The sequence below is a fragment of the Phaseolus vulgaris genome, chromosome 8 (assembly GCF_051622355.1).
Source record: "Phaseolus vulgaris cultivar YP4 chromosome 8, ASM5162235v1, whole genome shotgun sequence".
Classification (NCBI taxonomy): domain Eukaryota; kingdom Viridiplantae; phylum Streptophyta; class Magnoliopsida; order Fabales; family Fabaceae; genus Phaseolus; species Phaseolus vulgaris.
The window spans coordinates 10,144,815-10,169,447 of record NC_143505.1 but is presented as its reverse complement, the minus strand read 5'-3'; the positions used below and the strand labels follow the sequence as shown (position 1 = coordinate 10,169,447).

The window sequence follows — 24,633 nt, the reverse complement described above, 5'->3', positions numbered from 1 at the left end:
GGCCCGCATGACCCGCCCCGCTTTGCCATCCCTACCAACTGGTGTCTTCAACACTATGTCACCCATGCCCGCGTAACATCAAGAGTTCTATTGTCCGCTAGTCTTACCTTTCCAAAGTCTCCAATAACTAGATTCTGCAATGCTTCAGAATCCATGACCCAGGAATCCACACTGCTCTCCGCGCAACAGACTAAGAGGTCCTCGTCCGCGGAATCTTCTGCAATGCTGACTTGTTTATCATTTGGGCATTGATTCCTGAAATGCCCCTCCTCCTTGCAGTTCCAACATGTTACACTTGAGCAATCCCAAGTCTTTGACTGACTCCTTCCTTTGTTCTTGCTCCCACTATCTCTGATATTTCTCCTACCTCTCATGACATATAACGATCCACTTGATAATTCCCCAGAACTCCTTCTTCGAACATCCTCGCCAAGAATGAGATCACGAATCTTCTCAAAAGTGAATCCATCGGATCCCGCTGAACTTGTAACTGCTGTAACCGTTCCGGACCAACTGTCAGGCAAAGACGATAACAATAGTAAAGCTTGAACTTCATCATCGAACTTAATGCCCACTGACATAAGTCTGGCTAAGATCGAATTCGTTTTATTGATGTGCTCAGTAACTGAATTGTCTTCCTTCATCCTTGTGTTTACCAATTCTCTAATCAGAAACACCTTGTTTGCAGCAGATGGCTTCTCGTACATGTTAGACAATGCTTCCATGATACCTTTCGTTGTCTTCTCCTTCAAAATGTTGAACGCAACATTCTTACTCAAAGAGAGTCGGATAACGGACATAGCTTTCCGATCCAAACCTGCCCACTCTGCATTAGACATCTTTTCTAGCTTGTTATCCAAAGCCACGTCCAAATCGTTTTGAACTAGCAAATCCTCAATTTGAATTTTCCACCAACTGAAATCTATACCATCGAATTTTTCAATTCGGAACCTCCGTTCTTTTGTCATCTCAAATGACTAGACGAGATACTCGGTACAACTGATTTCAGATCTTGGCAATCTTTTTTTTTTTTTTTAAATCAACAACACAAAAATTGCACCACCCAAAATCACTCACCAACAGACCTGGTCGCAGTCCCCACTGCCCTGGCGCTCCGCACCACCACCGTCGTTGGTCACCGCTATTGTGAAGCAGATCTGGGAAACCCTAAGCCTTAGGATGCTGCTGCAACCCCTGCAAAACCCTAGCTTTGGGATGTTGTTGCCGCCTCTGCGAAACCCTAACTTTGGGACATTGTTGCCGCCTCTGCGAAACCCTAACTTTGGGACATTGTTGCCGCCTCTGCGAAACCCTAACTTTGGGACGCTACTGCAACCGCAATTTTCACATCTCGTCGATTAATTTCTGCTGATCGGATCTCTGGTGTGTAAACGAACCAAGGCTCTTGATACCACTTGATAGGAAAAACGCACACGGAAGCAACACACACAATCATGAATCAACTGCAAAAAAATAAACGACACAAGATTTAACGTGGTTCGGTCGCAAACTGCAACCTACATCCACACGGGCAACTATTAGGTTTACATTATATCCTGTTGCACACCAATTACAAGTACAATGATCTCTTTAAATAGAGATAAATAGAGATAATAAAGGGACATAATAATTAAGCTCACTCACTAAACATGTGTCTAGTCAGCCCAACCCAATTGGTACTGGCTTCATACCCAACACAACCCTCACACAAGAACAATACTCGAGATTCAAACAAGAACAATACTCGAGATTCAAACATGTTTAACAAGTTTAAAACCTTACTCAATTATGCAAAATCAAATAAAATCAAATCAGTTTACACATTTTTAAATAAGAAATAAATACCATTATATATTTGTTTTATCTATCATTACATAATAATTGGTTTCTAGCTAAATATACAACCTCAAACTTAAATTTGTTATTCATATTTCAAGTTCAAAACCAAACTATCATATTAACTTGTTCAAAAACTTCATCAATCTCTAATTCATATGTCACTAGTTCAATTCCAAATTCTATAGCTTATATTCAAGTTTAATATAACCACTTTACTAATCAAAACAATTCAATAAAATTTAATATAATTAGCTTCATAATTAATAAAACACACTTTTCATTTCAATCAACTCTTAATACCTACAAGATTCTCATATTCTCACTAAATACCTATTCTAACAAAAAAATCACGTAGTCATTTGTTAACAAAACCCTCACATGCAAATCACACAAGAAAAGTAGATTTGATGTTGAGGAAAAACAAAAATTTACTTTAATTGAATTTTTTTATTGATCAAATCACTTTATAACCATTTCACTAACTATCAACTCTAAAAAAAATTTAAAACATGAGGAAAAATAAAATAAAATATTTAAAATTAATCAGTTAAAATTTTAATTTATATATTTAATATAAAATAGAGTCATAAAGAAACATCTCTAATAAATCAACCGTTCAGGTTTCACACCAACTGTTTCAAAATAATTAATATTTAAAGGTATTTAAAATACAGTAAAGGAGAGGAAATGAACTATAATAGTATAAATATGAAATACTTAGCAATTTTATTATAAAATTTTATTGACGAGCAAAGTTAAAGAATGACAGAAAGCAAGCTTTTTATAGCTTTATAGGTATAGTTAAAATCTTGATATATATTATAAAAATATAATTTTCGTTTTATTGTGATTTTATAACATAAATATAATTAATTGTTTTTAAGGAAAATATCAAACTAAATCCAATCCCTAGGATAAAAAAATGAAGGTTGCTCAGAAGAATGTCTCATACACCAGAAGGTGAGAATATGTGTAATTGACCCATCAATTACGACAAGTTTCATCACAGCAGCCTTCGAAATATGCACTAGCCGGGAATCGAACCCGGGTCTGTACCGTGGCAGGGTACTATTCTACCACTAGACCACTGGTGCCTCTTGTTAGCTCATGCATAAATATTTGTGAAATAACGTGTTCATGTAATTTATTAATTACTTTAAATGACGGAAAAGTTAATAGTAAGTGCAGAACTAGGTTTCACTTCACCCAAACACTCAGAACAGTAGATGTTGCCAACATCATGAAGAACAATGCTATAATTTCACTAATTCCGGGCTATACTTCTACTTTTTTATGTGTATATATTAAGAATTTAATTACCAGTGATTCTCAGATAAAATAAATAAATAAACTTGAGGATCCAGATTGATAAAAATCACAAAAGGTCACTTTCTTCATCGCACTTAAAGATACTTTAACTTATAATTGTAACTTATATATATTATTTATCAAATTATAAATACTCAATAATCATTTATATATTTTTTCTACTGGAAATAAATTCGGGAATTGCAACTCAGTGAGAACTGCGTGTTTTTCGAAAAACAAGCTTTCAGTGGGTTTTCGATGAGAGAGGGAAATGCATCTACAAAAGACTTTCTGATGCTTAAGTCGGTAGAAGATGATAAATTTTTAACAAAGAGCTAAGGGTAAGAGTATAAAATAGAGTTTAATATGTCCTTTTACTTAGAGAGTCATCACTTATTTATAGGTCTTGTTGCATTTAAACTATTAAGAAAAACATTGAATGATTATCATGATATATAAATGGATTTTAAAATAATAACTATAACTGCTACTAACATATAACCGATTGATGGTTTAATTTATGTGTATTAAATATAATATTAAACAAATAGTTATTGTCTGAATATATCTGGTCGTAATTGGAATATATATATATATATATATATATATATATATATATTTTGTTTAATTTAACTTTGGTTATCTTGATTTTTATTAAAAGGTTCAAAATTTAGAAATATACATTGATTTCAAAAGGAAAAACTATTGAATATTAATATGTTTGATATTTTGTATAAATTTTATTGTTTGAGGGTAGGTAGATTTCTTCTCATTCTTCATCATAATTGGATGTTTATATTTTTAAAAGTTTAACTTCACATTCTATTAGATGTAAGGTAGTCTCTAACAATATTGGAGTAACGACTAGTAAATTTTGGGACCATGTAACAAATTTAGAGGACTAATTAGCAATTATGAAAATTGTATATCATTTTCAGGAATTGTTTATCAATTTTGTTTGTGAATAGTAGTTTTAGCAGTAAAAAAAAATTGCGTAATGAAAACAAAAAAGTGGAATCATTTGAATGACATGTCAAGTAATATAAAGCTTATCAGAAGTGAATAAGTATAAATATTCCTTGTGTGTATAACTATATAAAAAAAATAAACATATTGATGAACTAAAAGCTAGTTTAGGTTATGTTTGTTATACGATTTTAATAAAGGGTAACAGGTACAACCAACCATTTTGAAAAAATAATAATCAGGTTGTTTGTGAAATAACATGTGATATAAATTATTGTAATTTAAAATTTTGATATATGTTCTCGAACGGAGTTGGAACCAAGAGAACTATTATTCTCCTTCTCGATTGGTTGGTCTGCCTCTCTTCCCTTCTTCTCGAAACTCTCTTTGCACTCTCCTATCACTCTTTCGTAAACTCCAAGTTCGGATGGTACCTGCAAAAGACACTCTGACGCTCAAGTGAGAATTCGGTGTTCGGCCCTCGATGTTATTAGTATTGGATGATGACGTACCTGATTCTTGGAATTTGTGTCTATTTATATTATTATCATGGGCCTTTTGTTATTGGGTCGAATTATGGATTTAGATTGTGATTAAGAGTGTATTACCTAGTGTTTGATCACATATTAGTCTCGTTAATCCTCTGTTTGGGCGTAATGATTTTGGTCGTGTCAGTCGGTCTTGACCGGCTGCCGGACCTCCAAGTGTCGTACGGACCCGACCGATACACTTGCCCTTCAGGCTCGAGCAGCTTGAGTCCGAAGAGTCTTTCTGACGATTGCGCTTTCCGAGGCAAGATGTGACATAGGCGACACCGAACACATGACGTGATGTGTAATGGTTACTTAGGGTTTTTTGGCACAATTCGTTGTGGGTCGTTGGATCGAAGAAGATTTAATGGTTGAGATGAGAGAGATGTTCACTATTCCTCTCTCCTTCGAGGCTATAAATAGTCGCCCCCCACTATTCCGTCTCACTACTTGTTTTCTTCGACTCCCGAAACCTAATCACTTTGGCCAGGTGTTTTCCATACATTCTGAGAAGTTAATCATGTCTTCCTTAGTTCTTTGTCTTCCTCTTCTCCTAGTTCCTCCATGTCTGAACCTCTGTCGGTTGGGGAAATTCAAACGTTGCCTTGTGGAGACTTCAGTAAGGGTAAATGATTCGAAAGACGATGTTGACCGGTCAGACCTTGTCGAAGAGTCATCCTATCGTTCGAGATTTGACTGGGTTGATCCCAAGGTGATTGGATTCACCTCTGTGTTTAGGGATTCATCTTATATATTCGCTTTTGTAGATAAGTATAACATTTTGAAACTGGATGCTAATGATAGCATTCTAGCAATGATTATTGTCATCTTACCGATACCATTTGTATCGATTGGCCTCCTTCAGAAACCCTTTTTATCTTTGTTTACTCTTGTCTTTTTTTTCTTCAAATTTACCTGTAGTGCTTTCTTTTGATGACTTCATCATAGGTGTCCTCCGGGCACTTAACATTGCTCTCTCCCAACTTCATCCTAACACTTGGGCCTCTCTTCAAACCTTTTGGCTCACATGTGACATGTTTCACCTTTCTCCGACCCCTTCCACCTTTCTTCACTACAACACCTCCCACCCGACCAACCCCGTTAGCTGGCTATTACTTATCATTCGACTGGGTAACATTCTGTTTGTCCCCTACACCACTTCATATAAGAATTTTAAAAGGGAAATTTTTCAAGCTTTTTGTTGAGCCCGAGGGTAAGGAGCTTTTCATTGATGAAAACGGCCTGTCTAAGTTTCCTTTGTATTGGATCAAGACCCCTACCCGGTTCAAACAATGGCCTTGAGCACCAAGGAGCTAGAGGTCTATGTTTGAAAATCTCCCCCAAAGGCTCCCTACCCGAAAACTATTAAATGTGTATAACTCGTCCTAGCGGTGTATCTCATGGTATGTTTGCATTATTCTCAGTCTCAGTCAGTCGAAATTGTTGACTTATGTTTTTTTAGTTGATGCAGACATTATGACTCAAAAGGCTCCCCAAGCGGGAGATGTTCTGGTTGCATTCCATGCGAGGCCCTTGGCAAAGGCAAGGGTATCATGGAAACGATTGCGGCAGGCAGCCCTAACGCTGTTGGGGTGTCCGGTTCCTCAAGTGCTCCTACTGATGGGGGCAAGAAAAGGAAAAGGAAAGGGACTTCCTCCACCACTTGTTCCCCACACGACACACCGAGGTGACCTCCCCCTCCATCTCCCATTCGGCTCAAAACTCCTTCGTCGATTGGGGTTGCTGCTATCGAGACTCCCTTGGCGCTTCTTGGAGGAAACACTCAGTTTTCCAAGGGCATCCAAGTTGGATTGACACCGACCGAGGAGAATCTTCTCTCCTTTGTTCCTAGAGACAAGGTGATCTCGGCCACCTTTGATATGTAGTCCCAAGCTTTGGTACTGACCAGGCTAGCTGCTGACATTCACAACCGACGGTCGATCAAGGAAATCTTCCGGCTGGAACATGAGATTGTTGAGGCCTTAAGCTCTCTAAAGTCATCACTAGAAGTAGTGTCAGCTTTCGAGTCGCTGATGGCCAAGGCCAATGCAGACCTTGAGCTTAGCAATATGAGGTACGCCGAGCTCGAGGAGCGTGAGAAGAAGAAGGTGGTCGACCTAGGGAAGGCCATGGAGGAGTTGAAGGCCAAATGCTCGACCTTGGGGATCGAGAAAGCTTGGGTGGAGACTGAACTCGACCAATTGCAAGATAATACCTTACTGATGTTGGGTGAAAGTTTCAATCAGGCTGTCCGACAAACCCACGTGCTTTACAAGGGTCCTCCCCCAGAAAGTCCTTTTGACGTTAACAAAGACGTGTTCGAGGCCCGTCTGGTGTTCTTTGATGAGTTAGTGGCTCTTCGAAATCTGACGTCGAGGACAACTGTTGAGGACGTTGAAGACGAATACAATTAAGTCTTAGTTTTTAATGTATTTTGTTCCTTCAGGGCCAGGGTGTGACCTCTTCCTCTTTTGTTTAATATAATGAATCGTTCATTTTGCTTTATTATGTTTCTAAAATGAACAAGTAATAATAATTGAGATGTATTGAGAAGATCGTACCATCGTTCGGTCAGGATAACTGGTTCTTTTACTTTACTTTAAGTTGTTGGGTCTCGGGGGGGATTACCGGTTAAGCGTCCTAAGTCGACCCGTCTTTAATTCTCGGGAGGAATTATTAGTTATGGTAAGCATCCTTGCCTGAGTTATCTTTGGGTCTTGGGAGGGATTACCGATTAAGGTAAGCATCCTTGGCTGAGTCGAGTCTTTGAGTTTTGGAAGGGATTACTGGTTAAGGTAAGCATTCTTGGCCGAGTTTTCTTTGGGTCTCTGGAGAGATTACCGGTTAAAGTAAGCATCCTTGGTTGAGCTGAGAACTGTGACTAGGCATAAAATTTAACTTGAATTTAAATTAATAGGTCGTAAGAAAATGCCTCATTAAAACCTTCCCGACCGAAAATCCTCATTAGGGACAAAAAGGTCGGACGATGAAAGAATCCATGATTTTATTGATTTAGCTATAATAAAACTTGAGGTGCGTGACATTCCACGTCCTCGGTACAATTTTGCTTGATAACCATTCTAGGTAATATGCCCTCTCGGCTGCGAAGTCTCAGATCCATAAGGGACCTTCTCAATTGTAAGGTCGAGTCCGATCGACAAACTCTCCTGGTTGGAGGATAAGTCAAAAATTTGTCTTCTGAGGGATGGCTCCTCCACCTCAACCGGAATCATGGCCTCGGTCCCATAAGTCAAGCTATAAGGTGTTTCTTGCGTTGAGGTTTGCGGCGTGCAGTGATATGCCCATAGGACCTCCACTAATTCTTATGTCCATCGTCTTTTAGTCGTGTCGAGACGTTTCATCAACTCATTGAGAATGACCTTGTTTGTTGTCTCGGCCTGCCCATTGGTCTAGGGGTGTTCGACCGAGCTCGTTATAGACTTGATGTTGAGCCCTTCATAAAAGGTTTAGAGACCTTGGTCGATGAATTGTCCACCGTTATCGATTATGATTTTGTGGGGTACCTTGAATCGGTACACTATGTTCCACCAAACAAAATTTTGTACATTTTTAACCGAGATGGAGGCGAGGGGCTCGACCTTGATCCACTTGGTAAAGTTATCTACTCCAACCAAGAAGAACTTGGTTTGCCCAAGCTGAAGGACCAATGATGTTCATTACCTATTGAATTTTATTAATCATATTCAAACAATATTTTTTTACTAAAGTTTATTTCATTGGGATTTGATATAAACTAATTAAAACAAATATATAATATGTCCTTAAAAAATCAAGATATATTTAAATTTTAATATTCAACAATGAGATGTGTTATACAATAATAGCATGTATACCGGTAGGCACCGGACGAACAGACGTGGCCGACCGACCGAGTGTATAATAAATGCGAGGGCATTTATGTGGCACGCTAAGGTGGTTAAGATACATCTCCGAAAAATAAGGAGAACGCGCTTATAGAAGATATGTTCTCCGGGTATTCCGGGGCATGACTGGCAAGACTTATCCATAACCACCCTGAGCCCAAGGGACAGAAAGCCCATTAGGCAATCCTATAAATACTGTGCTCAAGCCAAAGAAAGGTACGTTTTTCATCCACTTACTGAATTACACTTAGAATCTCTCACTCACTTGAGTGTCGGAGTGCCTTCGCAGGTACCCTCCCCCGCCCGACCGAAGGAGACACCAAGAAGGAACGACCGTCTGAAGAAGAAGAAGATCGACACGTCAGCAATTATACTACATCAACCAACCGTGCCTGGGCCCCATCTGCCCACTCAGGTACAATTGGCGCCCACCGTGGGGCCGAGGCAATATTTCAATTTTTGAGACAATGGTCGCAACGAGGAACAACAACGACGCTATGGCAGAACAGATGACTATGATTCAAACCCTCCAAACTCAAATGGAGGAATTGCGACAAAAGGGGATTGAAGACCGTCGCCAACATGAAGAGAATAGACGTCGTCAAGAGGAAGAAATTTCCTTATTAAGAGAGAAAAACGCACAACTCCAGCAACAGGTTGATAATCCCGAACGAGAAGGCCAATCCCATATGGCCGACCGAACTGCATCTCACATACCTACACCGACCGACCCCAATCCCAGTTCCATAACTAAAATTGTTGAAAGAAAGCTAAGTAAAAGGGGTCATCCTTTTACAGACGAAATTATCACTACACCACTCCCTGACAAGTGGAGGGGTCTCAACATTAAACTCTATGACGGCTCGACCGACCCAGACGAACATTTAAATGTTTACAAAACGCAGATAACTTTGTATACCACAGATAACAATATGTGGTGTAAAGTATTCCCCACGTCACTTCAAGGAAAACCTCTTACTTGGTTTACAGAGCTGCCTTCGAATTCCATATATGACTTTGACGTCTTAGCCACAAAGTTTTCTACCCAATATGCCACCAGCTAGCCGCATCACATGTCGTCCATGTCTCTCCTAGCGGTGCAACAAGAGAAAGGTGAATCTCTTAGAACCTTTTTAGACAGCTTCAACAAAGCATGTATGAATATCTGAGGGCTCAAACAGGAAGTTGCATTACACCATTTGGTTTCGATCATCCGGCCGAGTCATTTTACTGAAAGTTTCATCAAGAAGCCACCTCAAGAAATGGAAGATCTTCGCACTCGGGCAACCAAATTCATGCAAATCGAGGAACACATTGACTATCACCAACGGTTCAAAGTCGTCGGATCTGTAGTCCTAAAGGATCAAACCCCGAGCAAAGAAAGAGAAATTGAGACAAAACGGACCGTCCGGACCACTCCAAGGTCCGACCGGAATAGAAGAGGCCGAATTCCCAGATTCAACAGTTACACCCCTTTAACTGTTCCCAAGGGGCGAGCCTTAGATGAAGCATTACAAACGGAGTTAATTCTGACACTAAAACGATATCAAACACCACCGAACGCAGATACTGCTAAACATTGCCAGTATCACCGTAATTTCGGCCATACGACCCAGGGATGTCAAGCGTTGAAGGACAAAATCGAAGAGCTCATCCAGGCTGGCCATTTGCGGCAATTCATCAAGAAGACAAGAAATTCAAGATCCCCACCACGAAGCACCGATCGTTCGTCCCGTGGTGACGACCGGTCTTACCGCAATGACTATAAACGCCGAACTGACCATGGCCAGGTTTCACGAAAACGCACTGAAAGTCCTGTTCGGCGTACGTGCGCCCGCAGCACAAGTCCCGACCGAAACGCCCGACCTCGCCAACGAGTTCGCGAAGTTATCAATATGATTGTCGAACCAGTTACCTTGGGTGAACCAAACCACGAAATAAACTACATAGCAGGAGGCTTTGCCGGTGGCGGGTGCTCTAATTCCGCCCGAAAGAAACATCTCCGGGCCATTTAGTCCGCTCATGCTACTACGAGAAGGCGTCCACTCATACCTCCGATCACTTTCATTGACAACGACTTCACAGCCATAGATCCAGCCCAGGACAACCCTATGGTGATTACTGTGGAGATTGACAAGTTCGCGATTGCCAAGACTTTAGTGGACCAAGGCAGCTCAGTCGACATACTATACTGGGAAATCTTTAAGAAAATGCGCATCTCAGAAGCAGATATTCAACCCTATAATGAACAAATTGTAGGGTTCTCAGGTGAACGGGTCGACACTAAGGGGTATATAAACTTGTATACAACTTTTGGTGAGGAAGACGGTCTCCATAAAACAATAAACGTACGATATCTTCTAGTTAACGCCCAAACTTCCTACAACATCCTCCTCGGTCGTCCTTCCATCAACAGGTTAAAAGCCATTGTTTCCACCCCACACTTAGCCATGAAGTTCCCCTCGGCAAATGACGACATTGCAACAATCCATGTCGATCAAAAAACTGCTCGAGAATGTTATGTTGCGAGTTTGAAAAGTGAGCCAACTCAGCGGCTCTACACGGTCAATCCGGACGACCGACTCCCACAAAAAAGAGGACGATCCCCGACTCGACATTCAGGAAGGCGTATGTCCCGTCGCCATATGATAGCCCTCGTTGATCTCGATCCTCGTATGGATGATCCTCGTATGGAAGCAGGAGAAGACTTACATCCATTCCCACTTTGTGATGATCGCCATGCTACACATATTGGCACCTCACTGAAGGCGGATGACCGAATAGCCATCGGCACGACGCTTGTGAAAAATGCTGATCTTTTCGCATGGACGGGCGCTGACATGCCTGGCGTAGACCCGAAGGTCATTACTCACTAATTATCACTGTATAAAGAAGCTAGGCCAATAGCTCAAAAGAAAAGAAATCTAGGAGAGGAACGACGCCAAGCCGCACGTGACGAAGCTGATAAATTATTACAAGCTGGATTCATTCGGAAAGCTCATTACACTACATGGATAGCCAACGTAGTTTTGGTAAAGAAAGCGAATGGAAAATGGCGAATGTGCGTTGATTTCACCGTATCGATACACTTGCCCCCTAGGCTCAAGGATGGTTAATCCAAAGAGTCTTTATCTGAGGTCGTAGTGACGGTTGGGCTTCCCGAGGTTGGACGTGACGTTGGCGGCGCCGAACGCGTGATGTGACGCGTATTAATGACGGGGTTTTTTGGCGTCATTCGTCGTGAACCGTTGGATCAAGGGAGATCTAACAATTGAGATGAGATTGACGCTTCGTCTTCCGACCTCTCCAAAGGTTATAAATAGTGGTTCCCTCACTGTTCCGAGTCACTACTTTCTTACTACGTAAACAATATAAAAACAAAAAAAGTAAAGAATAAAATAAAATATAACAAAACAAAATACAAATAAAATAAATAAAGTAAACAAATAAAAAAAAACTTAAAAGAAAAAATATTAACATAAAAATAACAGTTTTACAAAAAAAAACAAACAAACATATTCACATTAAAAAAAAACTTTGTACGTATTCAAAACTGAGAAAAAAACAAAATCTTTACAAAATAATAAAAAAATCTAGAAAACAAAAAAACAAAATTATTCACATCTAAAAAGAAAAACAAAATATTTACAAAAATATTTAAATTAAAAAAAATAAAAACTAAAAAAAAATTATTCACATAAAAAAAATAAAATAGTTAGTATATTCACAATATTTAGGAAATTATACTCAACAAATCAAACCTGTCCCCGGCAACGGCGCCAAAAACTTGATGACTTTTTACGGCAAGTGCACCGCGTTTGTCAGAAGTAATAATTGTCCCTAAGGACAGATATCGATCCCACAAAGAACAGTGAATCATCGAGTATAATATTCGCTAAATATAACAACAGAACAATAAAAAAGATTGTGAAGTGATTATGTTGGCACTGATCAATAAGAAAACAAACAAAGAATTAGTTGCTTCAATTGGAAAAATTGGGATTAAGTTTCATCTCTCTCACTCTCATGTATTTTGATTAGCATGTTAATATTAAGTTCTTTAATTGAAATTGATGCCCGTATAAAAATCATTTATATCGATTCCTCGCATATAAAATCCTTAAGAATGTTCCCTAACTATCGATCCCTCGCATACTTATAAGAACAACTTAGAACGAAGCTCAGACGTTTAATAGCAATTAACATTTCAAGTCTATTCCTAGCACTCAAATATGTTAAGTATTGTTGTTTAGGTCCGAACCCTAAAAATACCTCCCGGTCAGATTTAAGATTCTCAATTTGTCACGGAGAATTAAAAGTAAAACAACAATACCAATAATCAATCAAGAACTGAATATTAATATATAAAATATCACCTCAATACATAAGAGTTTGAGCAGATTACTCCCAATCCCAAAGGGTAGAATTAGCCACGCATACTTCTATCACCTTCCATTCTCCCAATTGGGTTACAATTCACTCTATGGTGTTTTCCTCTCAATCTGGCACACTAAGGTTGAGCCTCTAGCCCTCTATTTATCCTAGTTTTCTAGGGTTAGGTTGTTTATTGTGTCGCGCTAATGGGCTAAATGATAAAACATAAAAAAGGCCCAATCTTTCTTTGCATCTTTTCCATTCTGGGACCTTCTATCTTTATCTTTTAAGCTCAAATCATTCATATTTAATCCAAATCTCCAATCTTCCTTAGAAATCTGCAATTAACACCAAATTTGGGAATAAAATACTCTTATTCAAATAAAGATCATAAAAAATGTAAAAAGGTATAAATTCATAAATTAGGGATTATTTTATATGTAAATTAGCAATAAATCCTCATAAGTGTCTATATTTTAATATGAAATATTACTGAAATTAGACACTTATCAATCGTCTAGTTGATGGGGCGACCGGGCATCACATCCTCAACTTCCTTGATGCCTATTCAGGATATAATCAAATTCAGATGTACCCGATCGACCGAAAGAAGACGACCTTCATGACCGATTCCGATAACTTCTATTATGAAGTTATGCCTTTCAGCCTCAAGAATGTTAGGGCCACCTATCAAAGATTAATGGATCATGTATTCCACGACATGATCGGCCGAAATGTTGAAGTCTATGTCGACGATATTGTCGTCAAGTCTGACTCATGCAAACAACACGTTGCCGATCTTAAAGAAGTTTTTCAGGCTCTCCGCCAGCACCGGATGAGACTCAATCCCGACAAGTGTGCGTTCAGCGTTGAGGGAGGAAAGTTCTTAGGTTTTATGCTTACTCACCGAGGCATAGAAGCTAACCCTGAAAAATGTAAAGCTATTTCCGAAATGAGGAGCCCCAGCTTCATTAAAGAAATTCAGAGACTCATCGGTCGGCTCACTGCTTTGTCCAGATTTGTTTCTAAACTTGCAGAAAAAACGAAACCCATAGTCCAATTATTGAAAAAAGAATCTCGCTTTGAGTGGTCGGCCGAATGTGAGGAAATCTTCCTCCAATTGAAAGCCTTTTTGTCCTCTCCACTGGTCATCCAGAAACCGGACACTCGAGAGCCGATCATAGTATATTTAGCTGTTTCTAACGAAGCTGTTAGTTCAGCCTTGGTGCAAGAGATTAATTCCGAAGAGCGTCCGGTTTATTTCGTTAGTCGCGCCCTTCATGGCGCCGAGGTTCGATACCAAATGATTGAAAAGGTGGTTATGGCTCTCATCATTACCGTCCGAAGGATGCGTATGTATTTTCAAAATCATCGTATTATTGTTCGGACAAACTACCCTATTGTGAAAATTCTTACTAAGCCAGATTTAGCCGGACGAATGATTGGATGGACAATAGAATTATCAGAATTCCATATCCAGTACCAGCCACGAGGGGCCATCAAGTCGCAAGCCCTTGTTGACTTTGCAGCCGAACTCACTCCTTCCTCAGCCGGGATTGAACACTCATCATGGATTTTATACGTGGACGGCTCCTCCAATGAGCAGTCGTGCAGCGCCGGAGTCGTGTTGGAAGGACCCGGCGAGATTGTTATCGAACAAGCCTTAAAATTCGAATTCAAAGCTTCAAACAATCAGGCCGAATATGAGGCCATTATAGCCGGTTTACGCCTAGCTCAAGAATTAGAAATCACTAAATTAATTTGTAAAAGTGATTCTCGGCTCGTCATCGGTCAGCTCAACGACAAGTACGAAGTTCGGGAAAACTTGTTGCAACGGTACTACCACTTAGTCAAACAACTGATAAGCACATTCTCAGAAATATCCATGCATCACGTCCGACGTGATCATAATACTCGTGCGGATGCCTTGTCTCGACTGGCAACCACGAAACATAAAGGAATTCAGCGGTCGGTCATCCACGTTACGCTTACACGACCGAGCATCGATTTATAAGAATGTCTAACGACCGACTCAGAATCTACTTGGATCACCCCAATTAAGCAATATCTGCTTGATGGCATATGCAGTCCTAGAAGTGAGAGAACCATGAAGCAGCAGGCCGCCCGATTTGTCTTAATTGGCGACGATCTTTATCGTCATGGTTATACCCGACCACTCCTTAAATGCTTAACACCCGATCAGGCTTCCTATGTCGTTCGAGAATTGCATGAAGGAATTTGTGGTACTCATTCCGGCGCGAGAACGATGGCTGCCAAAGTATTCCGCGCCGGATACTATTGGCCGACCGTCCAAGGCGATTGCACAGATTTTGTCCGAAAATGCCGTAAATGTCAAGAGTTTGGCGCTTTATCTCACCAAAAACGTGAAGAACTTCATTATATGCTATCACCCTGGTCGTTCGTCCAATGGGGTATGGATATCATTGGCCCTTTCGCCCCCGGTAAAGGATAATGTAAGTTTCTCTAGGTCGGCATTGATTATTTTACCAAATGGATTGAAGCCGAGCCTCTTACCGCAATCACCGCTCGCAATGTCCAAAATTTCGTATGGAAGAATATTTTTTGTCGTTTCGGCCTTCCCCAGATTATCATCACTGATAACGGTCGGCAATTTACCGACCGGACGTTAGCCGAATTTTATGAGAAGCTTCACATCAAACACATTGCTAGCTCAGTCGAACATCCGCAGACAAACGGTCAGGCATAAGCTGCTAACAAGACCATTCTGAATGAGTTGAAGAAACGTCTCGGCCCAGCTAAGGGCAATTGGACCGAAGAACTCTTAGAAGTCTTATGGGCATATCGTTGCACTCCTCAGACAACTACACAAGAAACGTCGTACAGCCTGACGTACGGTACTGAAACCATGATCCCTGTCGAAATTGGTGAACCTTCCCTCCGACGGCAAACCCTTGATCTTGACCTCAACAAAGAAAGCCTCTCGGTCGGCATAGATCTTATCAACGAACTTCGAGACAAGTGTAGAATTCGTGAAAGAAGCATGCAAGACCCAGGCAGCCCAGGCGGTACAATTCCAAGGTTAAACCAAGACAGTTCCACAAAGGTGATTTGGTGTGGCGGATGCGAGGCGACGCCCGGAAGGAAGGCGGTAAATTTTCTAGCAACTCGGAAGGGTCGTTCCGTATTGCAGATACGGTGGCCGGCGGTGCTTATTATTTAGAATATTTATCTGGAAAAGATGTACCGAGAACGTGGAATGCCACGCATCTCAAATTCTATTATAGTTAAATTAATACGACAGTGTACTCTTTCCTCGCTCGGCCGGTTTTTCCCTAAGAAAGGTTTACGACCGAACAGGTTTTAACGAGGCACTATAAACCAGAAAAGATTCCCATCTCTTTCCTTACTTAAACCGAATCCTTCTACGCCACATGTAATCAGAAATTCATTATCTTTATGCCTCGTTCGGCATCCAAATCACTACCCAGGTGATCAGAAATTCATTATTCTTATGCCTCACTCGGCATTCAAATTATTACCCAAGTGATTAAAAATTCATTATTCTTATGCCTCACTCGACATTCAAATTATTAACCAAGTGATCAGAAATTCATTATTCTTATGCCTCACTCGGCATTCAAATTATTACCCAAGTGATCAGAAATTCATTATTCTTATGTCTCGCAAGGCATCCAAATCACTACCCAGGTGATCAGAAATTCATTATTCTTATGCCTCGCTCGGCATCCAAATCACTACCCACGTGATCAGAAATTCATTATTCTTATGCCTCGCTCGGCATTCAAATTATTACCCAAGTGATCAGAAATTCATTATTTTTATGCCTCGTTCGGCGTCTAATTCATTACCTCATTGGACACCATTTAAGCACACCAACTCAGCCGGTAATCAACATTAAAAACAAAAACAAAAAGAAGTCATCAAACAAACATTCAAAATACACCCATGGTATATTGCCCACATGCCGGGTCCAACAAATTTTTAACGAACATTCATCAGCTCTTCAAATGAGGCGTCCGGCTGTGGCCCTGGAGTCTCCACCTCGACTTCCTCATTCTGATTGTCCGTGGAATTGGTCGGCACCAGCTCTCCGTCCACTACCACCTTCTCTATATCATACCGGTCGTCCTCCACCAGCGCCCCATGAAGACAAGCCATTTGTTGGATGCCCAACCGGAAATACTCTTCGCTAATACGAAGCATGAAATCCTGGCACTTAGCCACTTCAGCTTTCAACTCCTCCTTCCGGTCGGCTCCTTCCTTCAGCTGCGCCTCGAGCCCCTCTTTCAACTCCCCTTGCACTTTCAGGGCCGCCTCCTTCTCATCCAGTTAGCACTTCAGCTTTTCGACCATCTCGGCCGATGTCTTTAGAGCTTGAGCAGCCTCGGTCACCTCCTTCATTAACCGGGCAACGGTGACGGTCGTCACTCTTTCGAGCTCCTTGATCACCGTTCGGCTTGCAACGAGCGCCCGGCTCTGCAACTCAAGCGTTTCCACCATCAATTTGGTTGTAGGAATGGTGGACAACACTTCGTTCTCCTCCGCGGTCAGCTCTGCCTGCAAATGAGTCGCTATATCCAAGCCGGCCACTAGCAATGGCTCAGAGGTCGTCCGAGAGGGCCCGGCCCGACCCTCTTGGTGCCCTTTGGGAGGTCGGCCCCTTTTCTTTGTCGTCGTAGCCGCAATCCCCGGTACGAGTACCGTCGTAGCCGGGATGGCCACCAACGCACTGCTCGTGTCAAAGGAAGCCGTCCGGCGGTCCCTTGTTTGACGCAACTTGTTCATATATTCATGCAGAGAGTCGTCCGTCCGAGTCATGATTTCTGCAAACACACAAGAATTAACCACCATTAATGAAGCAATTCAACCAACAAAATTGCAAAATGACATACCAATAAAATCCGCCCAGGGGTCAGACGACGCATATAACGCAATTATCTCCCTCGTGGGTAACTTGTGAGGGAGTTGGTTGAACACCACCATTACGGCCTTATCCAAAGCCGGCATGGCCATCCGGGGGCTAGTGGTAAGAGTGGTCGGATTCTGTGTCCAATGAAATGGGAACTTGGTAACACCTTCATCATTATAAAAATACTCTCGGTCGTCCGGCTCCACAAATATCGTTCCTTGAAGTTCTTGTAGGATGTGGTAAAGGCCGCAAAACGCACGCTCCCCGAACGGCTCGACAATGACACCCAACTTACTGGGCTGCCCGGATGTGTGTTATAATAAAACAGAAACACTTCCACTCTGGGTGTCAAATCAAAAAGTTGACACACCATTCGGAAGGCCTGCATGCACGCCCATGAGTTCGGATGAAGTTGGGTTGGGGCTAGGTTGAGAAACCGTAGCACGTCCATAGTGAAGTCATCGAACGGCAAAGTCACTTTCAAATCAGTGAACAATGTACTATAAACATAAAAGAAATCAACCGGAGCGTTCTCCCTTCCATGACAGACACGGTCGGTATACCCACATATCTCCGCAATCACAATATCTAGAGGTAAATCCGACCGCACGAGGGGAGCCCTTAATATTACTTTGTCTAGGTCGTCCGGTTTTCTAAGAATGGTAGGGATATTCCTAACACTAACGTCCACTCAGTCATAAGTTGGACCCCTTGACCCACTCGTACTTTCACCACTCCCGGACGAGGACCCCTCACTCCCAGACGACTCTATACTCACTATTCTATTTGAGGAGAGTTGAGATGACATAACTAACCTCAAGGTGCGGAAATAAACAGCCGGTCGGCGCTTACAGATCGATCAACAACACAAGCTCGCAATATAGACTCGGCACTCAGAGCGACTCGAATGCTGAATTCACGAAAACGTGAAACTACTCCAAATGAGAACGCTATTTATAGTATCCCCCCCTCTCCCTCAACCGTTAGATGCACGTTCATCCTACGGCTTCAGCCAGTCGGAAGTCGAACCGTCACTCAATCTCCACCGTCAGATCAATCTTTGTCCCCTCTGACCAAAAGCAAACGTCCCGTCATTCTGTTACATTTAATGCCTAACACCTCGAAATGCGCAACAATCATTACGACTCTTCGGCTTTTATTCACCTCGAGCCTGGGAGCAAGTGTACCGGTAGGCACCGGACGAACACACGTGGCCGACCGACCGAATGCATAATAAATGCGAGGGCATTTATGTGGCACGCTAAGGTGGTTAAGATACACCTCCGAAAAATAAGGAGAACGCGCTTAGAGAAGATATGTTCTCCGGGTATTCCGGGGCATGACTAACAAGACTTATCCATAACCACCCTGAGTCCAAGGGACAGAAAGCCCATTAGGCAATCCTATAAATACTGTGCTCAAGCCAAAAAATGGTACGTTTTTCATCCACTTACTGAATTACACTTAGAATCTCTCACTCACTTGAGCGTCGGAGTGCTTTCGCAGGTACCCTCCCCCGCCTGACCGAAGGAGACACCAAGAAGGAACGACCGTCTGAAGAAGAAGAAGAAGATCGACACGTCAGCAATTATACTACATCAACCGACCGTGCTTGGGCCCATCTCCCCACTCAGGTACAACATGCATCATATATAGTTTAAATATTATTTAAAATAATTATATTAAAATTTTTAAGACGCCAAAACAGTTTTATCACTTTAATATTTGTTTACTGAAAAATTTAACACCCAATTATTTAAAATGTTTATGTAATATCGATAATAAAAATAACATCTTAATATGAAAAAAAATCAACAAGTTCAGTTTAATTTATTACTCTGTAGATGATCCTAACCTTAACGTATATGGACATAGAGTCAAATATTAAAAAACTACTTTTATTTAAATAACTTGCTTTTAAAGCCTAATCTAACATGAATCACAAATAGAATTTAAGTTTGTCATATTGAATATCAAATATATTTTCATATTAGTATTATACGATAAAAAGTAAACAAATAGAATTACACAAAAATAAACTCTAAATTTTATTTTAGAATTATTATTATATTGATTTTATTATTTTATATAAGACTACAATAATTGATATTTTTCTATTTTTATGTCATAATATCATTTTACTTTAATTTTTTGAGACTTATATATTAAAATTAATCTTTTATGTACTATAATATATATGTTTCGGTGTTTTTCTAATTTTATGTCCATAAATCAAAATTATTTGAATAACTCATGAAATGAACTCAAGCAATTAATATTTTATATTCTTATCTCCAATTATAATTACAGTAGATGTATACATAAACTTTTTTTTACTTAAATATATGGTCATAATTCCATTAAACACACAAAGTTTACATAAATAGTGGAAATTATGATTTTCAGAATGATTAAATTTGATTTGATTGCTCAAATATATTATTGAGAATATTTAGAATATATTCAAAAGTGAGGTGAGTGTGAATGTAAAATTAAAAATATAAAAGAAGTATAAAACGTAACGCGTTTATAAAAGAAATATAATATTATCCCATGAAACCCAAGGTTTTTCTTTTATGTTTTCATACATGGATGAAAGAAACTTTTAAGTTGTGTTCGTTAGAGGACAGAGAAATAAAAGAGTGGATGAGCAAGAAATAAGTTTAAAAAAATTATTTAGTTGAAAAAAATTAAAATTATTTATTATTTTGTTATAATAGAAAGAGAAGAAATATCCATGATTAATTATGAGTGTTTTATGATTGTTTATGGGAGTTTCACGAGTATAAATTAGGTTAAAATAATATTTTTAATTAATTTCATTTTAGACAAATGGAAAGATAAAAATGGAAAGATAAGAATAGAGAATACTTTTTTAAATATTCTTATTAAGTACGTCAAGACTTAAATAATCATCAAATTCTAAAAATCAAATATTAGAATGGTTTTAATACAACCTATATCTATACATCACATTGGGTCAAAGACAATGCAAGGAACTTCCTCAAATCCTCACCACTTAATTTTTAATCTACTTGACTTAAGTTATGAGTGAAGCAATGAATTTTTGTTATACTATATGTGTTGGTATTGTGGGAGCTAATCGACATTTATGAATCCAACTCTCCTTTAAAACTCTTGAAGATTGGAGACTTAGATCTCTTTAGGGAATGTGTTGTGTTATATAGGGTTATATTTAAGTTTCTCTTTGAGTAGTTGATCTTATAATTACATCCATTTTGTTTTAGAACTTATCTTGGTGATAAGAATTTTTATTGATTAAAATATATTTTTAATTTGTTAAAATGTTCTTATTTGAGTCAGGAATGATTACTAAGAATATTTTAATCAAATAGATATTCATTTGAATCGATTAAGATTACTTGTAGACTTACTTGATTTTGTGAGACTATTTTTAATTTGTTAAAACACTTTTAATAAATTAATATTTATTGTACTTTCAAAAGATTTTAAGTTACTCTATTTTAATATGTTAAAAATTGGTTTAATCCATTAATTTCCCAAATAAATGAAATTAACAGGAAATTAACGGATTAAAATGTAGTTTAATATTTTAAAATCTATATAGTTAAACACGATTTTTGAACTTATATTTCTAAAACATTTTTTAATATTGAGAAAGAATTTTATACAAATTTCTTAGAGCTTTCTTGTGTGATTTCAAGATCACTCTCTCAGTATAAGAGAAAAACATAGAGTTTCACATGTATTTTCTTTTGTTGTGTTTTATGTGACTTTTTTTCATTGTACTTTTTAATTTTCGTGGGATTTTGTTGTTTTTGGATGGGGTTTCTAGTCACAATTCAGCAACAGGGTGTTACTAGATTGGAAATTCACTTTTGTAGGTTCAAGATTTTATTTCTTAAGTTGTTTGTATTGGATTTGTAATAACATTGTCATAGTGTGAGTTTGACTAGTATGGCTACACAATTAGGTGTATTTATGAGAAAGAGTAAAATAGTATAAATCCTTGTGCATGTTTTCTTTTATCTCTTTTTACTATTGTTTCTATGAATCAACCTTGTTCTTGTGTGTTCTCAGATATGACTTTTTTTTCAAAGTAACTAAATCCTAAAACTATTTTGGCTAATAAAGTTTATTGTATTTTTTAAAAAAAATATGATAGTTCAATTCATCTCTTCTATTGAACTCAACTTCTTATTATAACAATATGTTTTTTACTTAATATTTATAAATGTGTATGAAGTCACACGTCATCTTTGAGTATGCAACTAAACCAATATAATTCAACAACATTGTACCTATATTAATTTAATCAAATTTATCATTTAAATCCATAAATACAATTCATTCACATCAATGTATATATATACATATACCTATATCACAATTTAGAAATACATAAACTTTTCATTACACACAAAAGCTTATCATAGAATTATCACTTAAGCAAATGATTTTTCTTAAGAAAAATCATGCCAAGAACAATAAATTATTCTTTGCATCTCTTTCACTTCAGCAAGGAAGATTTTGTTTAAGGAAACATTTCTTAATAGAAAAAGAATTGCCTTAACTTGATTTTCTCTAAAATAAGAAATTTCCATTTGATTAAAAATCCCAAAAATTGAAATTGTATAACAACTAAAAGACATTCCAAAAACTCAAAAAAAAAAAAAATTCTAGATACAAACATGTTTAACAAGTTTAAGACCCCACTTAATACTGCAAAATCAATTCAAAATAGTTCACATATTTCTAAACAAGAAATAAATACCATTATATATTTGTTTTAATATCATTACATAATAATTGGTTTTTAGCTCAAAAGACTACCTCAAATTCAAAAACTCTATTTCAAATTCAAAAATCAAACTAACCGATTAAGTCTTTCAAAAACTCTATCAATCTCTAATTTATAAAAAACAAAGTCGCTCAGAAGAAAGTTTAATGCACCAGAAGAAGGTGATAGTTAGTAACTGACCCATCAATTACAAGAAGGTTCATCACAGCGACATCAAGTATGCACCAGCCGGGAATCGAACCCGGGTCTGTACCGTGGCAGGGTACTATTCTACCACTAGACCACTGGTGCCTCTTGTTAGCTCATGCATAAACGTTTAGTATCAAATAAAGTGGTCATTCACTCCACCCAAACACTTAGAACAGTAGAGGTTGCCAACATCATGTAGAAACAATGCTATAATTTTACTAATTCCGGAAAGCTATACTTCTACTTTTTATGTGTTTATATTAAGAATTTAATCTTACCAATGATTCTCAGGTAAAATAAATAAATAAACTTTGAGGACCAGATTGATAAAAACCACAAAAGATACTTTAACTTATAATTGTAACTTATATATATTATTTATCAAATTGTAAAAATACTCAATAATCAATTATATATATTTTTTTTATTATTTTAACTTTGGTTATCTTGATTTTTATTAAAAGGCTCAAAATTTATAAATATACATTAATTTCAAAAAGAAAACCTATTGAATATTAATATGTTTGATATTTTGAATCAATTTTATTGTTTGAGTGTAGCTAGATTTCTCCTCACTCTTCATCATAGTTGGGTGTTTATATTTTTAAAAATTTAACTTGACATCCTAACAATGTGAGAATAGTCTTTTAGATGTGGGGAAGTGTCTATTAATATTGACGTTTAGTAAATTTAGGGACTATTTAGAAAATTTGGAGGACTAATTAGCAATTATGGGAGATTTTATATCATTTTTAGGAATTGTTTATCAATTCTCTTTGATTAGTAATTTTAGCAGTAAAATAATTGCGTAATGAAAAAAAAATTGGAATCATTAAAACGACATGTTGGATAATATAAAGTTTACCATAAATGGATAAGCATAAATATTCCTGGTGTGTAAAACTCTATATAAAAATATAAACATATTGAAGAACTAAAAGTCAATTTATGTTTGTTATACGGTCTTAATAAAGGGTAATAGTCAGGTTATTTGTGAAATAACATGTGATATGGATTATTGTAATTCAAGACAGAAGAATGTAAAACATTGATGATGTTAACTACTATAGTAAAAACTTCTCTCTTGAATTTCAATGGTAGAGAAGCCTTTGCAAGAAGAGATAATTTCATGTTTGTAATGTGTCGATATTTCCGTTTCATGAACCCATTTTGTTTTGTTCATACGTATGATGGTATATTAATCTTTGTTGAATTCCATGTTCATCAAGATAGGATTTGGGACAAATAAACTCTTTGTCATTATCTGTTTGAATGCTTTTAAGTAGAAAATTAGTTTGTTTCCCAACGTATAGTTTGAAAACAACTGGAGATTGAGACTTGTTATGAAGAAGATAAAGCCAAACATATTTAGAATAAGCATCAAGAAAAGAAATGCAATAATGTGCAACTGATGTGATTTGCTAGGAATGCATGATTCACATAACTAGTTTTTAACTGTATGGAACATTACATTGTTGCATTATATGATCAATTACTTTAGTATTTGCATTTGCATGACCGAACCGAGAGTGTCATAATATGTAGGAAGTTAAATTTGGTGTTTCTCATTACTTGATTTTTAGTCTACTTGAATTAAGCTATCAATGAAGCAATGAATCTTTGTTATAATATATGTGTTGATTTTGTTGGAGCTAATCGAAATTTGATGAATCCAACTCTCCTTTAAGACTCTTGAAAGATTGAAAGCTTATATAGGTTTCGGGAATGTGTTGTGTTATGTAAGGCTATATGTAAGTTTCTCTTTGAGTAGTTGATGGAGGTTCATCCGGAAGGACACATATTGGGCCTTTAACTAGGGTCATGGCTAGAAGAATGGAAAAAAGAAGA

At 38.1% G+C, this 24,633-nt stretch overlaps 2 non-coding genes across 2 annotated transcripts; both read right to left on the bottom strand.

The window, feature by feature from the left end:
- Window positions 1-2,862: 2,862 nt before the first annotated feature.
- TRNAG-GCC (transfer RNA glycine (anticodon GCC)) lies at window positions 2,863-2,933 on the bottom strand. Its single transcript has one exon. It is a non-coding gene; the product is annotated as a tRNA-Gly (tRNA).
- Window positions 2,934-22,816: 19,883 nt separating this feature from the next.
- TRNAG-GCC (transfer RNA glycine (anticodon GCC)) lies at window positions 22,817-22,887 on the bottom strand. The gene has a single exon. It is a non-coding gene; the product is annotated as a tRNA-Gly (tRNA).
- Between the last annotated feature and the right edge of the window lie 1,746 nt (window positions 22,888-24,633).